Raw genomic sequence first — 22435 nt, 5'->3', positions numbered from 1 at the left:
AGCTGAGGGGGCAGAGTGACTTTACTGGGCGGGTCTGGACCCCCCCGAGGCTCGTCCATAACAACAACGCTGCTTTCTAAAGAACGTCTTGTCTGAACTACACGATTGGCTGATTGAAGTAATTTTATCAAAGGAAATGAAACAAAATTGAATGACAGTAATATAAAAGAGAAAATGTGTCACAGACGTATCTCAGTTTTCTCTGTAGGAGAGAGAACTTTGCTGACGGCTGTTTGAGGATTAAGAGAATCAGGGTGAAGTGCTGGATGAAATTGGAGATTTGGGGAGATCATTGCCATTAAATGTCCTCACAAAACTGCTCAACAGTCACTTACTGTCTCAACAACACGCCCATCAAGACTGAACAGTTGTTGATACAGACAGACAAAGTTAAAGCTAGTTTTCATTGTCCAGTCACTGTTTCAGAGAAGCATCAACGTTAATAACTAGCTCATCACGGTAGCCACAAATGTAGGACATGAAGGATCAGGTGGAGTTGACGGAGAACAAAAATGGAGATTTAGGGCGATCGTGGCTCAAGAGTTGGGAGGTCGCCTTGTAATTGGAAGGTTGCCGGTTCGAGCCCCGGCTTGGACAGTCTCGGTCGTTGTGTCCTTGGGCGAGACACTTCACCCGTTGCCTACTGGTGGTGGTCAGAGGGCCCGGTGGCGCCAGTGTCCGGCAGCCTCGCCTCTGTCAGTGCGCCCCAGGGTGGCTGTGGCTACAATGTAGCTGCCATCACCAGTGTGTGTGTGTGAATGGGTGAATGACGGGTTGTGTAAAGCGCTTTGGGGTCCTTAGGGACTAGAAGAGCGCTATACAAATACAGGCCATTTAAATGTGCTAATTTATTGAATCTAATGGTTCAAATAAGCCACTCTTTGGTCATTAGACTGCCCCCATGTGGGCAAATCCTATTAATGCTCCTCTCTGTCATGTTTTCAGTTACCTCCTCCCGAGTGTTCGTTTCTTTCCTTCTCCTTCTTGGAGCCAGACAAATTTTTTTCTTATTTTTTTTCATGTTGAATAAAAATGTACAGATAAATAAAACAAAATATCTTTCTCTGGGTGTTGTGGAAAGATCAATACCTCAGTCGATACTGTGACCTTCCTCAATCCTCTGTACGCACCAGCCGTGAAGAATGTTTCACAGCTGTAAACAGTTTAAATAAGTGAGTTTTTCAGTGTGGAAAAGCACAAACTATCACTGCAGCATTCCTGTTTTGGTCTTCTGAGTACTTCAAACCAATTCCATGTTAGCGTAAAAATCGAACGTTTGTATTGAATCTTTGTCTGATGAGTCTGTCAGGCTGTGGAGAAGAACAAGATCCATTTTCAACAAGCTCGATACCTGTTTGCTTAAGTTTGAAGGAGAAGGAGGGGAAAAATCAGCAAACGCAGGCGTATACTTAAAAGTTCAGGATCTTGGTGATTCTTTACATCATCTAATTTTAATAGTAGGTGTGATTCTGTTGACTCCTCGTGCTGGCATGGTTGCAGCCAAGTGCAAAGTGGCGGGAATGAGAATGACCATCTTGGCTTTGTTGCCTCACGTGGAGGTATCTCAGGGTCTTCTTCATAAGAGTGGCCACTGCAGAGCCTGCACCACTCTACGGAGCCCCGCAGGGGACATGGGAGAAAAAAAGTTAAGACAGACTTTTGCGAGATCTCGCAAAATTTTTGCGCAAAAACTTTTTCTTGCAAAACTAACTCGGGACCTGGCAAAACTAACTCGGGACCTGGCAAAACTAACTCGGGACCTGGCAAAACTAACTCGGGACCTGGCAAAACTAACTCGGGACCTGGCAAAACTAACTCGGGACCTGGCAAAACTAGAGTTCCAACAATGGCGGCAGCTACTTAGTTGTAATATTACTCTTTCTGGGTCACAAAATACACTTTTAAGATATTTTGAGGCGTGAATGTAGTTGTGTAAACGTCAGATACCTGCTCGGTTTACAAGACATCACATATTTGCAAAAGTGCTCCGACGTTTTCGGAGATCTGACACCCACTAGCTCGAAGCTAACAGAAGGTCGAGACCTTCTACAGCCGGGAGGAACACCGCTCTCCCGGCACATCGTGCCTCGGCCTCCCGGTCGGCTTCGAGCTTGCGGCCTCTGAAGAATGCGGCTAAAACTTTTGCGAGATCCCGAGTTTGTTTTGCGAAATCTCGCAAAAGTCAGTCTTAATTTTTTTTCTCCCGTGTCCCCTGTGGGGCTCTGTACCACTCTGTTGTTTGAAGTTTAGAGAGAGTGAAGCTGTCGTGATTAGAAGTAAAGGCAGTGAACCTTAGAGTGAGGACCATGTTCATTCAGATTGAGCTCAGTGAAGCGAGGTGGTTTAGATATTTGACTAGGATGCCTCTGAGGTGAGGTGTTTCATGCATGTTTCATACTGTAGAGATTTTGTCTCCGTGCTGGCTTGTGAGCATCTCAGTCTCCCCCCTGAAGAGATGGAGGAGGGAGGAGGCCATTTGCTGAGGAGAGTTTAATTAGAAATCTGGTATCTGCAGGGATATTAGCAATCTACCTGTCAGAAACATGACAAGCAAAATGATGTGGTGCAACTCTGAACCTGGGTCGACATGCAGAGTGCTGCACAAGGGTTTTTAAAAAAGAGACTAAAGTGGTTTCCGACGCAGAGTAAAGCTACACCAGGTCAAGGCATGAAGAAAATGCTTAAAAATGGATGAAAGATGGAAGTGCATCCCCGCTGCAGGGCCAAGTGATGGGTCAAAGTGTCATTAAAAATGAAGGCTCGTTGGCACATTTCATCATGTCTACTGAATACTACATACGGCCCCTCGTGACGTTAGCAGGGCGTTTCTTTGAATTATATCCTGAGGCGTCTTTGTTGTTTGCAGCAGGCTGTGAATTATTTTTGTGATATTTCCAATTATTAATAAATTTTTCGTGAAGGTTGGAGGTGTTGAAATGTGGATCCCTGTTTTTGTGTATTGGATCATAGAAATAAACCTCATATGAGATTGAGTGGAACTCAAATAGAAGGTAAGAAGGTAATAAGCCAAATAAAACCCAATTTTTACACCTTTCCAGTCTCTCCTCCAACAACGTCTCCTTGAGCATTACCAGTCGAGCTGTTAATACTACTGATGATGTGTTTACATCTCTGCTAAGCATGTTTAGATGCGTCTGTGCTGGGCAGCAATCCTTCATCTTGACTTGTGTTGGTGTAACCTGCACTCTGAGGAGACAAAGGAGGACTTGCAGAGTAGATTGGATGGTTTCTGTTGAATGTGCTCCCTCAGGTCATTACAGTAGAATCAGTCTGGATTGGGGGGGGATGAATTCTTGGTGAACAAATCTGTGAATGTCAGGAAAAAACTGAATTGAATTCAAAATCCTGCTCCTCACATACAAGGTCTTAAATAATCAGGCCCCATCTTATCTTAATGACCTTGTAGTACCATATCACCCTATTAGAGCACTTCGCTCTCGCTCTGCAGGCCTACTTGTTGTTCCTAGAGTATTTAAAAGTAGAATGGGAGGCAGAGCCTTCAGTTTTCAGGCCCCTCTTCTGTGGAACCAGCTTCCAGTTTGGATTCGGGAGACAGACACTATCTCTACTTTCAAGATTAGGCTTCAAACTTTCCTTTTTGCTAAAGCATATAGTTAGGGCTGGACCAGGTGACCCTGAATCCTCCCTTAGTTATGCTGCAATAGATGTAGGCTGCCGGGGGATTCCCATGATGCATTGGGTGTTTCTTCCTCACTCACTATGTATTAACAGACCTCTCTGTATTGAATCATATCTGTTATTAACCTCTGTCTCTCTTCCACAGCATGTCTTTATCCTGTCTTCCTTCTCTCACCCCAACCAATCACAGCAGATGGCCCCGCCCCTCCCTGAGCCTGGTTCTGCCGGAGGTTTCTTCCTGTTAAAAGGGAGTTTTTCCTTCCCACTGTCGCCAAAGTGCTGCTCATAGGGGGTCATATGATTGTTGGGTTTTTCTCTGTATCTATGAAGCACCTTGAGGCGACTTTTGTTGTGATTTGGCGCTTTATAAATAAAATTGAATTGAATTGAACTGCAGAGCATGCATCAAGTCTCACTCCTGACCTGCTGTCTTCAGGCTTGGAGACTGTAACCTCTGTCTCTGCAACAGTTGTCAGTTGGAGACTGAGCTCAACGCAGAGTGAGTAGTGTGAATGGACAGAAGCATATTTCCATGATGCACTAGAAGGTGATCTTGAAAGGGAGAGAAGGCCAAATTCAAATCAGGTAAGCTAACCCGTTATCAAAACTATTCGGTAACTCCTCAACGTGTGAACATGTTTTCATGTACTGCTGCATTCATGTGGACGATGAGATAATTAGTGCTAATTACAGGAGCGCTGTACGCTAAGTAGCTGTAAAAATGCTTTCTGTACCGAAACTCTTCAAGCATCTTCTTGCACATCTGAGCCAGCGAGTCGAGATCTTAAACACAGACTGCAGATCTGACACAAGGTTGAAGAGTTTCCAATTTCCAGCACATAAATAAAAAATAAGGCGTGTAAATATACTGGTGAATAATTAATGCATACCAAGCTGTGGTTTTTGAGATGGTAGGAGGATGCCAGCAACAGCGAATATCCCATATTTATGTTCTCAATTTCTTTTATTATGAATTACTTTGTGGTTTTATATGAACAGTTTTTCTACGTTAGTGCCGCTGCTGAAATCGTTTCTTGAAAGTCGCCCTTTAAGACTGAAGATGATGCAAAAGTTCTTCACCTGGAGTTGATGTTTTTGTCCTACGAGCTTTTTCTCAGGTTGCGAATGACTTTTGAACTTTTCCTTTAAGCCAGAGAGCACACGAAGCCCTAAAAGCGCCCAGATAAGAGCTCCGAGAAAGAAACCGTAACTTTCATTCAAGTTTTTAATATCAAGTGCTGTGAACTCTGCAGCCTCAAGGGGTCACTGTTTCCATTTGGGCTGCAATACACAATATTGTGTGTGTGTGTTTTGTACTATTTCTAGTAAGATTTCATAGAGAGCATGTAAATTGTATATGTGTGTCATCATGTAAGAGCCCATCTGCAGTGTGCAGAGATGTAGACTGAGTCCTCTGAGACTTTGGTTTTCTCTCAGCGTCCCTCAGCACGAAGCCTCGGGGGGGAAGAAAAGCAGAGCAAGGGGAGTCATCAATAATTTATCGTGCAACGTTGAAATCTGTCCCCCCTGGAGTTTCTCTGTGGATAGAAAAGTAGGTCCCTGCCTGTCCACAGTTTCGAAGAGGGAGAACCCGGACAGACAGAGAGACAGTCGACAGACGGATGAAGGAGATGGAGGAGAACGAGCAGAGTCGGGGGAATTCTTCAAGTTTTTGCACAACAGTCTGTGGCTGCGGCGCTGCAGAGGTAAAAGTTTCACAGCGTTAGAAGAGGAGTGAGGTGGTGGAGCACACAGAGAGGTCCTGCAAAACAAAGTGAAAATAGACTGGACCAGTGAAGTGCACGGAAATGTTCCAAAAGTATGTAGACACTGAATGTTCCACCTTCTCTCTATCTGATGGTTTGATGTGAACTGTCATAAAGCTTTCACTCTTCTGGTGTCTTTCCATCCAACACAATGTCGCAGCAGTTTGTGAAACTTTAGAAATTCATATCCATCTCTAAAATCTGGAATTAGAAGATAAAAATGGTGGTTTCTGGTGGTTCTTGGTGAGTGGGACATTGCTGCGTGGAGATGGGACAAGGCTCAAATCGCCCTGCAGAACCCTGGCCAGGTCTACTGCATCTCCACCCAGGGAACACAAAGCAAACACCTGCACAACAAACGCTCATCAAAGGCCCGAGGCTGTAACAGGGTCCAGTCTGGAATGTGTGGACGTTAAAACTTAACTCCCCAAACTGGAGCTCTGACTTCTCGGATGGCACCGTGAGCCAAAAATTACTCCAAGAGGCGCCAACAGAGGTCCTCACAGTGATTCGCATACATGAGGGTGAAACCTCACAGGGTCCAAATCCAAACAGCAGCTTCATCCAGATGAATGAGTTATAAAAACATTCACTGCCATAAACCTCTAACGAAAAAGAAACGTATCCATAGAGACCAAAACAATTAAACTGCAACAATTAAACTTTATTGAAGTTTGTAACAATGTTTCAAGGTTGTAACAGGGAAAAAGTCCATTTGTGTTCACCTAAGTAAACAAATGGTTTCCTTCACTCACGCTTCGCCATGAGGCCGGTTTACTTCACTGCCGTGTTTCTTTTTTGGGGCATTTTTCAATTAAATACGAGATTTAAAGTGCGACTGAAAGCATTTGGAGTGGGGATGGTGCAGCACAAACTCAGCCTCAGACAGCTTCTCATGGCTGAGTTTTGTGCTCAGATTAGGCGCACGTCTGATCAGGAGACAGTCTTGTTGGGAGGCGGCCCTGGGGCACATCCTGAACATGCTGCAGGGAACACGCTGCACTTCTTATTTGACCTGGAAAAAGCCAGACAACCAGCAGGAGGAGCTGGGAAATCAGTCTGTGGCGAAGGCTTGATGTGAGCTGAGCAGTGGAAAATGGGTGATTAAACATGTGCAGTGCTTTTGATAATTGACAGCAGACGTAACAACATAAACGTAAGTTTTGAACAAATACCAATAAAAATGTGAATTTCTTTTCTAGTCGCAGCCTTGCAGATAGGATTTGTTTAGCCTTTTTGAAAATATAATGGCCTGGATCAAAGGCCTGTTTGTGTTTCAATCACTTTATGATGTTGTTTCTTAAAATTATCTTTTTCTTTGTGAATCTGAAATAAAGTCGAGTAACAAGTTTTAGAAACAGTGCTGTAAGGCTCGTAGCGCTCACCTAGAGAGGATCGTTTAACCAACTGGAGGTCGTCAGGTGGTTTTGAGGGCGTTATTAGAGAGCCAACATTTGACTGAGGCCTGTGCATGAAAACTACACACATCATCACTTTGTTGATGACTAGAGTTCAGCTTAGAAATTATTTCAATGGATAAAGAACTCATTTGTCTCCTTGGCCTGTGACCTGGAGGTTAATCTCAGGGATATCTCACTGTGCGCTGAGCTGTAACGCTCGACGTGTTTCTGCTGCTCACAGTTGGACTGTAAAAGCCACGGTGGGAGGAGGACTCTTCAAACAGCTCATCTTTCTATTCATCTGGTGTTTCACATCTATAAGATGATGAAGAGCATCGAACGCTCTGCCCTTCACTCTTGCTTTTTTTTTTTTTTGAATTTTGAATAATATTTGAATAATGTTTATATAATATTGAACTTGGCAAGAAATAAGGAAATAAAAAACAGTCAGTTATATATTTTGCACTATTTGTTTTATTTTATTTTATCCCAGAGCCACCTCCTAAATTCTGGCTCATCTTCAGTTGTTCTCAGATATCAAAGTGACTCTGGACCAGAAGTTTTTCCCACCTGTGGAAGGCGTTCGGTTCACTGTTTACCTCAGCTGTCAGTGCTGGATGAGCTTTATATACTGTGGAGGAGGCTGTATGTATATGAGAATGACAGTGTTTATCAGAGGGAAATTGTATTTTAGGACAGTTGAGCATAATCGGCTGGATTAATTGTAGCTTACAGCAGCTGTTGTCAGCTGTCCAGAAATGGGAGAGTTGTCTGATCTGTTGACAGTAAGTAACTGCAACAACATCGGGAATAAATGAGCACGTTTATGCACATTTTGTATGTTAGAGCCCCGACTTTAGGTCAGGAGATGAAGACGACGAAGATGACAATGTGCCAGTTTGTTGGAAAGTGTAATCACACACGAATCAATGTATATTTATGAGTATAACAGTTTTTTTCTATTAAAGAACCTAAAAAATTACAGACTGTACCTTTAAACTCACTTTTCTTCTTTATCAGCATTTAATCCTCCTGTAACTCTTTTATTTTGACACTTTCCTACTTTTATTTTGACACTTTCCTACTCAGTATTAATACACCTTGAATCTAAAGGTCAACAAACGCTGTATACAGTATTTGAGACAATATCTGAGCCTTTAATGTCGAAGCCTAAAGGCATCGATCCAAAGAGGGAAGCTGGATGTCACAGACACGTTCTTTAAATCACGTCGTGCGTGCAGATGTGTTCTCTGTTGTGACGATAAAGATGTGTGTAATTGCAGTTTGTACTGTCTTACAGTACTGGGGCGACACACACACAGTCCTCCTGTGGGATTGGTGTAAATATAAATTAATAATTGAAAGCCAAACTTGCTTCAGGCATGGCCTGCTGCCTTGAAATTAATTTTTTATAAGCGAGCAGATCTGTCTTCATCTCCCCTCCTCTCTCTCTGTGCCATCGTCTCTCCATTCTTTCTTTCAATAAACATTTTTAATCTGCTTGCTTATCTATGCACAAGCTGAAAGTTCACAAACACTCTGACTGATCCGTGTTGTAAACCTGGCTGTACTCTCTCTCTCTGTGAGCTTGACGTGCTCGTGTGACGGGCCGACGCCGTCTCGTGTGGTTTTCTCAGCGTGTGGTGTCGCTGTGATACCATCTGATGCTCCCGACCGTTTTAGTATTCCGATTTTGTCTCGTTCATTTTATACTATTGATGAGCTGGTGGTGTTCTGCTCGGCCAATCAGGCTGAGACGTTCGCTGACTGCTGAACAACCCGGGCTGGCTCTTTTTCTCAGTCGTGCCTGACTTCGCTGTGAGGGAGGGGGGAAAGAAAGACAAACCAAAATCCCATCCAGAGCAGACTGTTCTCTATCTTCATCATTTTCAACCAGCAGCAGCTGCAAACCAACTGTACACGACCTGCTCAGCACCGAACAGACACACTGAGAGTACAGAGTGCAACTTTTAGTAGGTTTAAGACACCGATGTTTTCCATACACGGTGTCAGAAACTCAGACGGATGAAATATGAAGAAATGCAGGAGCGCATTATAAACGCACATCTTTCTGTTTAAAAATATGACGTTTTATGACTGATTTTAAAAGCCTGACAGCTCTCTGGCCAATAACGCACTTTCCTAGGTGGTTAATTGAACTTGCTGGATGTTCAGGAGTCTCTGCACATTACCTGCTACATATCTATCGTGCACCCATTAAGCACATTGAGGCACCTTGCTAAACAACTCAAATAATCCACCTTTTTAGTCATATATGTTTAAAAAACTGACATGTTAAAGTAAAAGATTCAAAACTGGTCTTCAGTAACCATAAGGAAGTCACTACATCCATCCATACAGCGGAGGTCATGTTGCACTTTCTAATGCACTCAAATCTGGACTGTTCACCCACATTCACACCTTAATATTTGTCTTTAACCTGCCTAGGACCAGGCGTCCACATATCTGAACATCACTAAATTTTGCTTTTGCAAAAAGATCATTCTTTGTTTTTACATCCATCAGGTCCAAATCAGCCCAAATAGCAAAAAGAAATTAAAAAAGCATGCCATGAGTTCGGGTCTTAGGATGTTAAAGATACTGTCAGTCCCTTTTTTGAGGTTATGTAACAGCAGCTAACAAAGGCTAACAGGGGCTAACAGGGGCTAACAGCAACTAACAGGGGCTAACAGCAGCTAACAAAGGCTAACAGCGGCTAACAAAGGCTAACAGGGGCTAACAGGGGCTAACAGCAGCTCTTACTGACAGAAAAATTAAGGATATCTTCAGTATCACTGTCCTCAGACAGATTTCAGCTCAGTGTGTGAGTGCAGCCCCGAAGTGGACAAACTTTAGTTAAACCAGCTTTAACCTCCTAAGACCTGAACTCTTCCACGGCATCTTTAATTTCTTTGATATTTGGGCATATTGGGGCCCAATAAATGTAAAAACAAAGAATTACCAGATTTCTTTTTTTACCTTATTTTTGTTTTTATGAAAAATCAGAGCCACATATGAGGATATTCATTTAAAATTTTGATAGAACAGTGGCAGCATAATGTCCTCGTAAATGGATATAAGGGCCTGATATTTTGGTCTAAATAACCCAAAATGTGATGTCCACATATGTGGACGCCAGGTAGGAGGTTAAGGCTGGTCTTTTGTTTCTGAACAAGTGCTGCCTACATTTCTACAAAATTTACAGTTAAAACTTTTCTTTGGATGTAATGTTGGTACTCAATGGAAACTTTCTTGTAAACCTACAATATGACGTGTGCAGAAAATACTGAAAGAAACCTGAGAAATTACTATGAAGATGAGTCTGTCAGGACAAACTTCACATTTTCACTGTAGCTCCACTGCTCGTAAGGCTCTAAGACGACCTCATCAGTGTTTGTATGAGCAAAAGGACTTTTTAAAATGTAATATTACAACTGATCAAGATTTTTTAGTTTTTATGTAGTTCATATGTGGCTTAAAGCTGTTGTTATTTTATCACGCATGTGTGAATACAGTGGAAACTACATGTAAAGGTTTTTCTGCAAATTCAGCTTTTGTGGAGTTTTATTGTTCTATGTTTAATTACAGAACTATACAAATGCAGAAAACAATGTTAAATGAACATTAATTAAATGATGTTGTGTTTTTATTTTATTTTAGTTGATTAGTTAGTGTCTGAAAGTGGATTCATTAGACGACATATTGTGTGAGCTCGTCTGCAGCCTCTCACGCTGCATGATCGTGGAGCATTTTCACAAATGACTGTTAAGGACTATTGTATTTAGACAATGTATTTGCAGTGCTACAACAAACAGTTAACAAGGGTGGTGTGAGGCTGCACATCCACCCACCAAAACGCTCGCAGATCAATTTAATTTGAAAGCTACATTTCCCTCGTACAACATGCAGAAACCACAGCGGTGCATCAGCCTGGAAACACGTTTTTACTGTCCAGAGGCTCATGCTAAATTTTCAGGTTGATGTGTGTGTGATGTCAAAAAGGGGATCATATAATCTGCATCATCTGCAAAAGTTAATCTCTTCTAAACTCAGTTTAGTTACAAAACACTGATGTAATCATGCACAAAAAGCTAAACCTGCCAATAAACAGACAAGCAAACCAAACCAGTCACGTGACCTCAGTCCAGGAGGTTAAGTGCAGCTTTTGTGCTTTCAAGTGACACCGTGACGGCAGCTGAGTCAGGACTCATGGTGAGACATAGATGAGGTCAGATTGGACGGCTCAGTAATTATAAGGGACTGTGTGTCGACCCCTTCTGCTGTTATGTTGAAATATTTTAACTGATGGATGATTTTGAGCAGTGAAGGTGCTGGATGAGGGCTTGATTTTCAGGTCATTGCAGTAATTATTATTGCAATGTCTGCACATGAGTGTGTGTGTATTCATATCTTTGTGGGGACCAAATTGGAAGTTTACTATACTTGTGGGGACCAATTCCTGGTCAGGGTTACAGTTAGCTTATGGTTTGGTTTAGGGTGAGGGTTAGCCATTCATTTTTGATGTTTGGGGGTAGGGGCGAGGTGTCAATTAGATGTCCCCACAAGATATGAATACCAGACGTGTGTGTGTGTGTGTGTGTGTGTGTGTGTGTGTGCATCAGGCGTTTTGCACGTACCTTTGCGTGTTTGTGTTTAAGCCCTGCAGCTGGATTCACCTGTCAGTGTGACAGCACAGCTCACGTTAGCTCCTGGCCGCTCGCTCCGATCCTCCTCGACGCTGCTGCCAACTTGGAGCTCAGTCGACCCTCATCTCTTCACTTCCCTCAAAAGCTACTTTTACAAAGTCGTGGACTCGCATGTTAATTTAATGTCCCATTATGACAAATTCACTTTGTGGGTTTTGACAGTCGGTGTCAGTGGTGAGAAAGAAGTGAGCAGGCAAGTTAAGTTGCACTAAACTATTATTATTATGTTGAAAAGAGATCACACAACTATCCTTTTGCAGCAGAGTGAGAATGAGATGAGTGTGTGCTTCTTCTGTCTCTCACTGACCAGCTGCCTACATCTGATGAAGCTGCTGCACGATAAAATAAGCATGAAGCTGGTGAGCATAGTGGAAATGTGTCAGGCTCAGGCTGAACAGGGTCTTATCTTTCTTAAACTATGACAAGATATCCACTTTTTCCTGAGGTATTTTTACAGGTGTTTAATGATAACGATCACTGTGGACGGACAAGCATCTCGTAAAGGCCAAGGCTCACTGATGCATTTGGATGTTCTTGTGTGTGTCGCTTACCTGGAGAACACCTGGCACCAGGGTGCACGACAGGAAGAAGGCAAGCTGGTGGAGGCAGCGTGATGCTTTGGGTGATGTTCTTCTGAGTAATGGGGCCATGTAGCACCTACCTAAGCATTGTTGCATGCCATGAAGACTGTGGCCTCTTTCAGCAGGATAATGAGCCACAAAACTAAAGCAGTTCAGCAATAGTCTAAGGAGCACAGCGACGAGTTTGGGGTATGATGACATTCCCACAACTGTCCACAAAGGCTCCTTTTCTTTCCCTCGTCTTATAGGCTTATCGAGGTAGTGGCACTTGATCAAGTCAAGTCAAAAAAATGTTTGGAGGGGGTGGAGGGGGGTGTTATTCCCGTCAGCTTTTGTCTGCGCATCCAGCTGGCGCCAGCGGGGCAACATGAGATGAAGATGGTAGTTGTTTTGGTTTGTGTGAACAAACTGCTTCCAGTTTTACAGTTGGTCTAATGTCCGTCACTGGTCCCCAACTCCCATTGTTCTTCTTCAAGGTCTTATCCATTTAACACAGTCTAAGTACTCACAGTCCTGCCCATCGTCTATCATGTCGGCCAGCCTTGTGGGATTTCGAACAGCTGTAGCCGCTTCTTGTTCTTCGATAAGACAGGTCCAAGCCACCTCCAATCAGCCAGAACTCTGTTATCGTGGTTCCAAATTGGTAGATATCATCAATGTCCTCCATCGAGAGTGTCGCCAGACACACGACGCAACCGACCATCGAATATCCGGCAGCAAACGTCTCCGCAGGACAATCGGGCTCTCCCAAGCCCAGGAGTTTTGTCAGTTTTGTTAAGGGACCAGTTGATCAAATCCATAATTCTTCTTTAGGTTTTTAGAGAACAAGTCTGGGAGACTCTTAGGGTTAGAGAATAAGCAAGACTATACAAGAGATAAGAAGACATGAGAAGCCAAGCAGGAAAGCTAAAGGAGAGGGAGGAAGTGCGACCGCCTCCGTCAAGAGCCAAGAATGTGTCAATTGATGCAATATCAATCATCACAGAACAAATGAGTAACACTGACAAATGAGAAAGAAACTACATTTATATATCATAAAATAGGGATGCAACGATACCAATTTTTTCAAACCGATACGATACCGATACTTGGATCTGAGTACTTGCCGATACAGAGTACAAAAAATGATACTTCTACCACACACACACACACACAAATACAATGAATTGGAAGACAGGTTTTATTTTATTCTCTGCCGATAAAAAATAAAATCTTAATAAAAATGACCACAAAAAAATTTCAAGTGAAAAATAAGCACTTCTGTTAAATTATTGCAGAGTCTCCACATTGTAATTTTACAAAATATCACTGAACTATTGGCACTGTCTTGAGCTTTCAGAATAATAAATAAACACTTCTGTTTGGAATAAAATAAATACAAATTAGGTTTGAGAATAAAATAAACTTTTAAATTATTGCAGAGTGTCCATATTGTAAACAAACAAACAAAATAATTATTATTAAATAAATAATAAAATATAAAAAATTATAAAATAAATAATAAATAAAATAATAATTGGCCCCCTAGTGGCCAATCTAACAAACTACAACAGAAATGACAAGCCACCCTCTGATTAATGAAATAAGTTAGTATCGGTTCATGGTATCGGTTAACTTTTACGAGTATGAGTACACACACATTTTACAGTATCGGCCCCGATGCCCCATACCAGCATCGGTATCGGTGCATCCCTATCATAAAACTACACAATTTATTGTATTTTTACTTTTGCACATGGGAATCGGGTTCATTCACATTCCATCACTGACATCTTTGTCACACAGCCACTGCTCTTCCTCGGCCGTGGGTGCAGGCTATTTAATATTAACCTAAAAGTCTGTAGCTTGAGTCACTGCCACCTCTCAAACTGAAAAGGACTTGCTGCCCTCACACTCAGGGCCTTTTACATGCTGTGTCGGTCTCTTCTCCCTCCTAAGCAAACGCGACATCATCTTCTCTGTTGCTGTGAGAATCAACACTCCCAGCGCTCCACCGCTTTCTTGTGTTCTGTTTCTTGATCAGCTGATAGCGGTTCCCGTTTGGGGAATACTGAACTTGTCCTAACCTCCAAACGACTGTGTGCTTGGATGTGTAAAACAGAGAAGTGTTTGCTGATGCTAAACGCCGTGAATGCTGTGATTTCAGTTTCCTGTGCTGCTAACAAGTTGCTGGAAAATTCGGTTCGTTCCACAAAATTAGGCTATAAAGTCCAAACTGTTTACGGGAGCGATCTGTCAAACATTTTCACGCTAACTCCTGTGATTTATCATCGTCGACACATAGAAACTCCAAGTGATAGCTGCAAGAGAAATACAAACACAGGACACATGGGGTAAAATGTTTTCATCCAGGTAAACAGAATCAATTTTTTGGAACATTAACACCGACCGACATGAATAATCAGCACAAGCCTCACAGTCTGGTAGCACGCTTCACTTGTTTATTAATTATTATGAAGATGATTGTGAGTGAAATGTACAGCAAACAGAAACCTGAAGTGATGCAACACACCGAGGTGTCATGTTTGCTGCAGGATTAGTGAACCACAGAGGAAGTAAACATACAGAGCTGAGTCTAGGAGCAAAATCAATAATTCATTTTTAGGATTTGTTCTGCTCTGCAAAGCTGACTATCACACTGGGCTGCAGCACTAACCTGTGTCTGTGTTCCATCTGCTTACATGGCTACAACAGCACGAGATGATGCGTTAAGTTCCCACTGGGGCCCGACGTATAGATTTTTTTCTTTTATTGCTCTCTGGAGTTTCTATCCTTGAATCACTAAACAGCAAAGTAAAATAAATTGATTTCAGTATGTTTTCAAATGTTGGATAAGCATTACATGTCTTTGCTCATCATTTAGTATCTACGATCCAAAAGCTAATAGGTGCTGTGCGAAACTGTCCTATAATAAAATGTATTGGGTTACACTGAGAGGAGGCGGGGGTCGATGGATGGCTCATCAGTAAATGTGACTTTTAGAGGAATGCTTTGTCATAATGTTGGCTAAAAACAAATTAAGGTTTTCTTTTCATTCGGTCTGTTATTCCTCTCAAATTTTTACTTTTTCTACTTTTCCACCTACAAAAAGGAACAGATATTGCTAAACACAAATAAAACAGAATTCAATTTAATTCAGTTTTATTTATACAGCAACAAATCACAACAACAGTCGCCTCAAGGCGCTTTACATCGTAAGGTAGACCCTACTATAATACATACAGAGAAAACCCCAACAATCACCCATATGGAAAAGAAATAGTAAAAACATATATGATTTACTCATGAAAGTGGCCACTTTCTCATTACTTTCATATATTTTTTTAGTAAGTATCCAAAACATACAAGTTTCATTATAAAATTTTTCAAGGGATCTTATGTGTTTTAACTCTTGTATGCTTTTCATACAAGTTTCATACAAGACAGATACAAACTTTATAAGATTTATATATATCTTTTCCATATGGGTATGACCCCCTATGAGCAAGCACTTTGGTGACAGTGGGAAGGAAAAACTCCCTTTCAACAGGAAGAAACCTCCAGCAGAACCAGGCTCAGGGAGGGGCGGGGCCATCTGCTGTGATTGGTTGGGGTGAGAGAAGGAAGACAGGATAAACTATTTTAGTGTAAGTGATCTGAAGGGCCAACACGTTCTCACTCCCAAAGCGTAACATTTTAGGCTAGGTGACAAATCGTCAACATATTACGTTTTCGGCTACCCACCACGTTCCTAAATGACGGCCTCGGAAAAATGAGGAAATATGAGAACCGTATGGACTCAATCTACACATGTTCGCTCTTTTTCTTCAAATCACTTAGAAACACGCTATTTAACATCATTAAAGTCATGGTTAACCTCAGGAAAAAGGTTATGGTTAGGGCTAGGGATAAGGTTAGGTTTAGGGCTGGAATACAGGGCTGGAACGTCTATTACCGCGGGAGCATCATTGCACTGGATTTCGGCCATAACCCACCACATACCATAAGAACGCTGAAGGTCTCCTTTTGCGTTCCTCAGGAACGCCCCGGGACGTGACAAAACGTCGCCATGTTACGCCTTGGGAGTGAGAACGGGCTGGAAGGGCAGTAATAAAGCCTCATATCGAAACATGGACCTCATATCGAAACATCGATATGAGGTCCATATCGATGGACTTCATAACAAACACTTAAGCGTTGTCATAACTCTGTCTTTGCTCTAATGACTTCTTCAGTCATCACATTAAGATCCTCTGTATTCTTCTGGGTCCTCTGGAGGTCCTTTCCATCCCCACCTGTGCCCGAGGCTTGCTGTGCAGCTTCCCCTGCTAACTTTGCCTAATGAATAGTGAACACTGTTGTCAAGCACGATCAGGGGGAGCAGCAGGAAGCGGGTGAAGACCAGGGTTGGAGAGAGGTGAGGGAGTTTGGATCGGATGGTTACGATGACGAGGAAAGTAGTTTGTGTCAGAGTCAGATCACATTTACTGCTCAGTTGAAAAAGTGTATTCGTTGAATCAGTTGAACCTGCAAAGTAATGAAAGTTGATTATTGTTGAAATGTGATACACAGTGCGATCTAAAATGTTTAACGTCTGTTCCACCTTCACTGTGACGTGACATCAGACCAGCTTTGCTGCATTTGTCTGAATTTATGTGGAAAATACTTCCACGCTGCTTCTGTCACATCACCAATAATTGCTGGTGACCCAGTGCTACTGAAAGGCTTGCTTGTCCATATGTCCTCCATGTTTTACAGATGATGTATCTTAAGATCACGAGCTGTTATGACTCTGCTTCATTTACTTATTTATTTTTGGGATCATTCTGGTTCAGGTTGATCTTTGTTTCATCTTTAAAATCCGGTTGTTCGGTTTGTTTGGTCAAATCTGGCCCTTCTAGTCTTCTGTTTTTAAGAACGATGTGTGAACGTTCTGTATTTTTTTCATGTCTCTTCTCTTTAAAGTAGATTTAGATGATGATTTATTGTCTAAGAGCATCTTCTTCACTTGGCCTGAAATGTGCGAAGGGCCCATGGAGAGGATCTAGCAATCCTCCACCACCACAGATCTTTGTTGGGGAAGTCCAGGTGGGTGACATAAGTAATGATGTGAGGTACTAATTGAAATATTTAAATAGCCAATCAAAAGAATGAAAAGAAAGTAAAGTACAAAGGTGCTTTGGCTTGTCCTTACTCTTTTTAAGAAGTCACAAAGTTGGAAATCGTTATTTGGTTTTCAGCAGATGTGCACATGTGTGTCTGAGGCACATTTTCACTTCATGTCCATCTGTGAAAAATAACACATAACTGGAGCAAAATGAACTGTGGTTCAGCCAGTAGTTTCCCAATCTTTATTCCAGCTGCATTTCCTTTTCTTTGTGGCAGTTTCCATCACATTCAGCCAAAAATCACCAAAATTGCAGTGGCTTCAATTTTCCCCATTTGGTGTAGGAACGGCAGCCCAGGGCGGTAATGGCCTTCCACGGTTTCTTTACTTGTCCAGCAGACTTTAGAACGATGCTTCACTCTCTCGCTCTCGCCTGCTTTTTTGTTTCTCTTCAGTTTTGTACTTACCCGCCTGATCCAAACCCCTGCTGCAGATCTTCTTTGCTGGTCATCATTTTGATTGGTTTTCACTAAAAAATCCTAAACTTTTGGACGTCTTTCGAGTCTTTGGCACACGCAAAATGTCGGGCAGAAAATATGGGATGATGGATCAGGGATGGAGATGCTGTGCAATCCACACTAAGTGGACACTTGGTCAACGTAGGTCAGTCACAGCTTCAAAATGACAGACTTTGAATGAACTCCAGACATTTTACTGCATCGTTCATAAACAAATGATAAATAGTTTGAACCTGTCCGTGTAATTCTGCAGCAGTCAATCTCCTTAAAAGTCAGGAATTTATTTGCATCGTGTTTCTTCGTCTTTGGTTAAGTTGTGGTGGTGTGCAGGATGCATGATGCACAATACATGAACATATTTTGGCCCTGCTGCTCTGATACTGGAGACTTTTTTCCATTTGCAATATCTACTATTTTATCGTATGAAAACTAAAAATGAAATCTGAAATGATTCTTGACTTTTTGCTGGTAAAAGTTCATCTGGGCAGCTACGAGGAAAAAACAATCAGTGGTGATAAGAGTTTATCGGCTTCGATCAGTGGCAGCTGGTGATTATTTACCTGCGTGGTTCTGCAGGTACTGAGGAGAGATCAGTGTTGTTATCTAGCTCAGTGCGTTGAGCTTTGACACCAGCTTCAAAAGACTTTTATATCACTGTTTCCCAGTTCTGAGCCGATAAAATCTCAAAGCACAAAAATAAATTTGAAGAAAAAAAAATCAGACAGCAACTCAACTTTTATAGCTCTGAATATTTAATCACTGTACTGAGCTCCATCATCAAAAATAAAATACCTGATCTGAGTTGTGTAAAAACACACAGCTTTGAAAAATGATCAAACATGCCCTGAGTTTGATGGCGAGACGGTAAAAACATGCAGCTTTCGTAGCGTTTTGATGACGATGACGTGGCCACAAAGCTTTGTTACATATTCATGATGCTTGTAAATGTGCTTGGTGATGAATTACTGAGGCTCGCCTTTAGTTATTCTTACAATGTAGCGAACAAACAGATATGAATGTCTGTGTGGACGAAGAATAAACCTGAACCTGACTGAGCAAACGGGTAAAGAACTCACTGGAAGATTCTTTGATCTCAGCACAATCAAAGCTGCTGGTTTTGTATATTGTGACTTCTTTGGACCAACTGGGACTAGTATTGCCATACAGTTTGTAACGGTATTACAACAGAACAGCAGAGATATCTTTCATAATATAAACTGTAATTTCTTTGGGTAACTTACTGCCACAAAGTTGTACATCATGAAAAATTGTTTAAAAACCTTCTGGCTCCTCCATGTGGGGTTTACATCATCTGTCTCCATTAGAGGGGGTGGATTCATCCAAATATTAATAATAATACCGTACTTTCTGGACTATAAGCCGCTACTTTTTTCCTAGGTTTTGAGCCATGAGGCTTATAAAAAGGTGCGGCTATTCTGTGGATTTTTCTTCCACCACTAGGGGGACTCTAACCAGAATTAGAATAAAAAACAAGATAGATGAAAAATCAATGCAAAGAAGAATACGCTACTTTTTCTTTAGCAGATAGAACACGCACAACAAATTACCAACTGGTAATTATTTTCAAATCCTCGCCCCTTCATCATGGAAACCACACGAAGAAGTTCGCATGATGCAAGTTAGAGAGCCAACTTCACCGGAGGATGACAGTGACACGGAGAGCGAGACTGATGGAGACAGATGTGATGAAGCGCTTCTGAGCCTGTTCAACTCCGACACTGAAGAAGACGACTTCATGGGTTTCAGCGAAGATGATTAAAGTGACTTGTGGTTTCAAATACAGGAAAAATCGAGGTAAATAAAAAGCGGTTATTTTCTCTTGGTTCTGTTCCGTTTTAATTAGCAAAGTTCAAATCTGTTCAGGTACATACATGTACATTTACAGTACAAGATTGTTCTGTACATGCAGTAAATATCTAATTTTTCATCATAGATATCTGCGGCTTATAGCCGGGTGCGGCTTGTATATCTTTTTTTTAAAAAAGTTTTTAAAAATAGAGCGGATGCGGCTTATATACAGGTGCGCTCTATTGTCCAGAAAGTACGGTACTACTAATGCTAGTATTGATATCATAAATGTAATGAAGTGGTAGATTTGCTTCAGTCCCCCAAGTTCAGTATGTAAATAATTTATTTAAAAAAATAAACCTCAGACATGCACCATGAAGGCCTGACTCATGTTTTATTTATAGGCCATACAAAGAACAGAAGATCGCCCAAAGTGCTTTAGAGACGGATACGTTTACATGGCAGACCAAAGGTCTCCCCACACCTTTTATTACTTCTCCAGTTTAAAATCACACCAACTAAACATTAAAAATGTCACTTATTAAAATGTGTTTGTCGGTAACCCAGTGTTTTGTGTTTAAGTTATATTCTTTGATTATTGTTATTCGTGGTTTTCTTTATTCTCAGTGATCTTAGTTCTTCCTCCTTCAGTGTTTATCTCGGCCTGTGTTAGTCTCTGTTCCCGATGTCCCCCCAGTCACTGTGCTAAGCTTCAGTCTGGGTTTCTTCTGTGTGATTCCTGTTTTATTTTAATAGTTCCTTGTCCCGTGTTCAGTGTATCCAGTTTTGCTTCCTCCTGGTCTCATTATATCCTCCCTGTTTCCCATTCCCTCATTACTCCCTGTATTTAAATCCTCCTTTTGTTGTTCACCCTCATTGCTGTGTCGTTCCTCTGTGCTATTAGTCATTTCTTAGTTTGAGTTCTGTGTTTCTAGTTGTTAGCTTGTTTGCTTTAGGTTTTTTTGTATGGATATTTTCAAACTTCCCTTGGTTCATTCCTTTGTTTTTATTCCTGCATTTGGGTCCTACGTCCTGCCTGCCACACAGCTAATCATGACTAAATATTAAAAATATTGAAATTCATGTTAAAATGTAAAATAATAATGGTTAAAGTGTTTAGAAAGGAATCCTCTTTTAGTCTCTTGGAAAACACATTTCTCAGCTTGTTGTCCATCACGATTCCTCACAGGATCAAACATAAACAATGAAATGTATGAAAACACTAGATCTCCACTTGTAATACTAGTCCCGTACAAACAGGGTTAGTTCTGTGTGGATGGATGATTCAGACACCATGAGCTTGTTTTGAAGCACCTGTTCATCTATATGGTTACAAAGTTGCGCTCTTCTTGGTGCAGAGACTGTGAGCAAAGTTATCTAACCTCACTGAGCCTGGCATCAGTCATCTTTAGGACTTTTATTTCAGCCTTCCGATTGTGATCAAACTATAAAGTAAATGCGACGCACATAAAAAGGTTAAAAGTAGTTTAAAACTGCAGCGAGAAGGTGGGAGGTGATCCAGGGCAGTTGCTTCTAATTTCACTTGTGGTCCTGCAGAGGGAAAAATAAAGCAGAAGGTTTAAAGGCTGCAGACGCAGCGTGACAGTCAGGATGATGGACGGCTGGATGCTTTCACAGAAACTCCCTTTAATGTGTTTGTCTGAAGATGGAGCAGGGCCTCCTACTCTCTACTATGAGGAATACAGAGAAATTAAGTTTGACATAAGGACAGTTAGGTGGATCTTTTGCTACCAGGGAAACCGGACTCACCTTCTCTGTGTGATTTGCCACTTGTCCACTCAGTCAGCCTTGATACAGAAAAATAACATGTGAAGCAGAGAGAGGATGATGGAGGTTTAACAGAGGAGGAGATGAGGAAGGAAGAGAAGGAAGGAGGATATAGGAGAAATCGGGGAAAGGCAGAGAGGTGGTGAAGATAACAGTATCGCAATACGAGCGTCCCTGTGGGGACTTTTCAAATGTGAGGCACGTCTCAAATCTTGGTGTGCAGAGGTGTTTGAGAATAGCAGACTTATCCAGTGTCATGTTCTGTAGTTCCTCTAACATGGAATCCCAGAATAAAATGTCCAGCTTTAATATGCATGTTTACATCCTCGTACAGAACGTGTGCAATTCTTTGATCACTTGATTTTCAGGTGTGTCGACAAATGGGCTAAACGGAGTGGTACTTATACAGCACTGGAATAGGAATGTGCTATCTATTGTTTGTAGCACATTTATAGCACAATAATATAAAGATGCTTTCAAAGTTTTATTGTCTTATGCACAGTAAAGAAACAGGTACACATGTGAAACTAACTACATCAGACACAAGACTCACCAAAATAAGTCAGGAAGCAACAACTGAATGGAGAGACGGGATCAACCTGACCAAAACACAAAGACTCAGACAGACGTTCTCACTCCCCAAGCGTAATATTTTACGCTAGGATACAAATCGTCAATATTTTACGCTTTCGTGTACCCAACACGTTCCTAAATCATGACATTGGAAAAAGGAGAACATGTGAGAACCGTTTGGACTCAATCTACACATGTTTGTTCATTTTCTTAAAATCGTTTTGGAAAACAGTATTTTACGTCATTTAACTGCTGGTTAAAGTTAGGAATAAGGTTAGGTTTATTACCGCGGGACCGTCATTCTACTGGAATTCAGCCATAACCCGGCGCGGACCATAAGAACGCTTAAGGTCACCTTTTGCGTTTCTCAGGAACGCCGCGACAAAACGTCGGTATGCTACGCCGCGGGAGTGAGAACGGGCTGGACAGACACACACATGGCAGGGAGGCAGGAGTAATCTGGGATTACATAAACCCAACGGAAACCAAGAACTGTTGCTACAAGAAAGTAGGAAAACCAGAAACAAAGGATTCGAAGGAAACCCTCA

General features: G+C 41.7%; 1 long non-coding RNA gene across 1 annotated transcript in view; it reads left to right on the top strand.

The window, feature by feature from the left end:
- The first annotated feature begins 826 nt into the window (after positions 1 to 826).
- LOC146512092 (uncharacterized) overlaps positions 827 to 22435 on the top strand; it is a 39233-nt gene continuing 17624 nt past the window's right edge. The window contains exon 1 of the long non-coding RNA XR_014875734.1: positions 827 to 4245. This is a non-coding gene — a long non-coding RNA (uncharacterized LOC146512092). The remainder of the gene's footprint in view (positions 4246 to 22435) is intronic.

This window comes from Neolamprologus multifasciatus, chromosome 8 (genome assembly GCF_963576455.1).
Source record: "Neolamprologus multifasciatus chromosome 8, fNeoMul1.2, whole genome shotgun sequence".
Taxonomy (NCBI): domain Eukaryota; kingdom Metazoa; phylum Chordata; class Actinopteri; order Cichliformes; family Cichlidae; genus Neolamprologus; species Neolamprologus multifasciatus.
The sequence above is the reverse complement of the archived record's forward strand: the minus strand, read 5'-3'. Positions and strand labels throughout refer to the sequence as shown.